The 3235-nt window shown below is 39.6% G+C and overlaps 1 long non-coding RNA gene across 1 annotated transcript; it reads right to left on the bottom strand.

Annotated features, from left to right (window-relative positions):
• Positions 1-1598: 1598 nt before the first annotated feature.
• Positions 1599-2888, bottom strand: LOC117825537. The gene is made up of 2 exons (XR_004633864.1): positions 2188-2888; positions 1599-1719 (listed from the first exon to the last, which is right to left on the bottom strand). It is a non-coding gene; the product is annotated as an uncharacterized LOC117825537 (long non-coding RNA).
• Between the last annotated feature and the right edge of the window lie 347 nt (positions 2889-3235).

The raw sequence follows: 3235 nt of genomic DNA, 5'->3' as shown, positions 1-3235 counted from the left end.
GGCTCATCCAAAGTAAACAAAACCAAAATGCTACACTTATTTCAACATACTCTTTAATATTTTTTCCCATTTTAAAAAGTCTGTTCTGCTAAATGCCACTCAATACTACACACTGTACCTTTAAAAAAGTAGCTTGTTTAGTTGATATAATAAATTACATCAAATTGGATATTGAAGGTAACGTTAGACAAGGTGAATGAGATAAAAATAGAAAAGTAAGTGGATACAATCATTTTTTTGACAGAATCTGGAGAGGAGAATCTTAGGCTCCCTATCAAACCTGCCTCTACAAATCAAAACACTTTTGTTTCCCTGCAGAAAACCAGCACATCAAAAAAATTTAATCTATCAAACAAATGATGGCTGTATTTCTTTCTTCACATCTTTTCCAAGAAATTTCAGATTGAACCTCTATTATTTCAGCACTCAACGTGGAGGTCATGCTGTTCGGCGACCGCAGGTCATTGCTTTTTCATGCCAAAACACCCACAAGTTAAAGGGTCAAACTCCCTTGAACCTTTCAGCTGTCAGAGTGAGTGCTGGAATTATTAATGGCCACTGAGCTGTCTGTTTCCATCAGACTGTTCACTCTGTGCTCGGCATGTCAGGGGATGAACAGGCCTGTGTGCTTGTGTTATCGTCACGGCGGAGTATTGATGTTAGCTTGTGTGAAAAGTCACAGTGAAGTACTCACACCTGAGTTTACCATCTGAAGCCGCTTATGCGTCTGTAACATGTGTCACATCCAGAATAAAGGGCTGGCAGCAACACACAAAAACTATATGATGTAAATAATGGGCAGCTTTTATGTGTGTATATACGAGTGTGTGTAATGAAAGTGTATGAAAGAAAGGAGGAGAATGTGTGTGTGTAGTTTCCTCCTGGATTGACATTTAAGGTTATTAGGCACCAAAAATAGATCTGTATATACTGTAGTCTTTTCCTTCTGTTCATCTGTTCTGGGTAGTATGGAAGACCCTCAGGGACAAAAACACATCCAGCTGTGGCAAACATTGGGGTTCATTATATGCTTCACTTATTTTGTATTTTCCTCTATTCCTTTGTGTACATATGTGCGCGTGTGTAGGTGTGTGTCTATGTCCTTTTTTACTATATGTGAAGCAGACTCTGTTAATCCATCTGAGAATTAATCCCTTTGAGATACTGAATCCTCATCTCTCTACAGTACAACTGTCCAGAGACCAGGCACAGCTGGGAGGCTAACCTCCAGGGCAGATCGTTTGATTGTTCAGACTCTCCTTGTGGGGCTTAATGAATCATACTTTTAGCCTTTTGTGACTAAAATTGTAGAAATTAAAATGTCAGTGCCTTCAGCGAGGGGAAGAAATCAGAGCTTAATCAGCAATAATGATCCTGTCCGATCAATTCAATTAACAATTCAGCAATTCAATTTTTCACCAAGATAGCACTGTCACACTTTCCCTTGCAACAAAAAGCTAGTTCTGACTTGAGTCACTACTTGTGTTGTTGATTGTTGTGAAAGTGCTTACAGAAATACTTCAGCAAAACATAGTTCTCTTTCACTTTTACGCTCTTGTATAATTTATTCACTAGCAAGGACCACACCAACAAAAGAATGAGATTTGAAAGATAGTTTATTGGTTACAGATTATTGTATTGATCGATTTATAAACTCGTAGTCACTATGGGGAAGCTTTGTAAGGGATTCGCCGTAGCACGACGAACCCCCTCAGGGCTCTATGGATGAGGAGGAGAGGAGGAGAGGAGCAAAAGGGGGGATAAAGGGAAGGGAGGGAGGGATGCAGAAACGAGAGCGAGAAAGGAGGAAATGGTCAGGTTTGAATTTATGGGAAATGGAAGAGGCGCAGTTGAGTTGTGGCCCTGCTCCTGAAATTTTGCTATTATCACCACTTGTTAAGTTAGCATGTCTGTTTTTAGCCATGCTACATTTGAATAGCTTTGAAAATAACAGTTTGGTTTATTTTTACAGCTTGACCTGTATGGCTTTCTTATGGCTTGTAATAACACATTATGTAGCACACACTGTACATCTCATTCAATGTATTTCTTCCACTTTTTTCCCCTAATATTTCCAGACATTAATCTTCTGTTTCTTGGTCTCTTTATTGCTTAAGTCTTCTTAAATCTGTATCCAAATCACTAGTTAATAGATTAGAGTCACAGCATACTAACCCTTCATCTCACCTTCTCTGGCAGCATTTCCCGGCTGTGAGCGGGGCCTTCATGGATTCCCCGTACAATGGCAACACGTCCTTGCAGACGTCCACCTCCAACCTCAACGCCGGCTACTCTCGACCCTCAGAAGCAGAGGATGATGGGAAGGTATCCAGCGACACCATTTGGCTGTGGATCGCGGTGCTGGCAACCATTGGAAACATAGTGGTGGTGGCCGTGGTTTGTGCCTGCGCCTTCTGAGGAGATGGAAGAGAGGAGCGAAGATACCACTGCTGTTGGATAATGGAAAATCTTGTACAATATGAGAATATATTTTTCTTCAGAGACGATGTAGCCTGACTTTTAGACTGATGACCATGGACTTCATTTGAAGCGTGATTGGTATTTTGAGTTTTAAGAGAAAATTTGCATGGGATTCTTAATTCAAATATTCCAGACGCTTTTTTAACCAACGGACAAAGTTTAGAATAAAATGAGGTAAATTAGGGAACAAAAACACTTTTACTTGTACAAAGTTTTCATCCTATTGAATAATTGTCCAGATACAAACAAAGTTATGTGTCTTATTATTTTTTATGTTCAATTCTCTCAAGCAACAGAGTCACCACAATATGGTCAAGCACAAAGAGAGCACGAAGAACCTCATACTGACCAAACAGGACCACAAACTAATAGATACCATGCATATACTTCTCTGCCAGACAGCCATTAAACTTTTTTTAACCACACCAATTCAGTAGCCAAAATATACATGACACCACCATCCATAACTTGTATCATATCAAGAGAAGTCACATGAAAACCCTGTAAAAATGACCTTTTTGGCGTGTTTTAATCCATGGCAAAGTAAAGATTGGCATTCTCTCAACCAGAAAATCTACATTTAAGTACACTTGTTATTCTGATTCACCTTTCTGGTTTGAGCTGCCACATGAGGGGACTTTTATTTTAGCTTCCACATGTGAACACCACATCAACATTTTTTTAATGAGCGCCAACCCCAGGGCAAAATACTAAATTTATGCATCCTACATCCAGGTTGAAAAAAGCATTGGCC

This window comes from Notolabrus celidotus, chromosome 14 (assembly GCF_009762535.1).
Source record: "Notolabrus celidotus isolate fNotCel1 chromosome 14, fNotCel1.pri, whole genome shotgun sequence".
In the NCBI taxonomy this organism is placed as follows: domain Eukaryota; kingdom Metazoa; phylum Chordata; class Actinopteri; order Labriformes; family Labridae; genus Notolabrus; species Notolabrus celidotus.
This window is presented reverse-complemented; position numbering and strand designations above follow the sequence as displayed.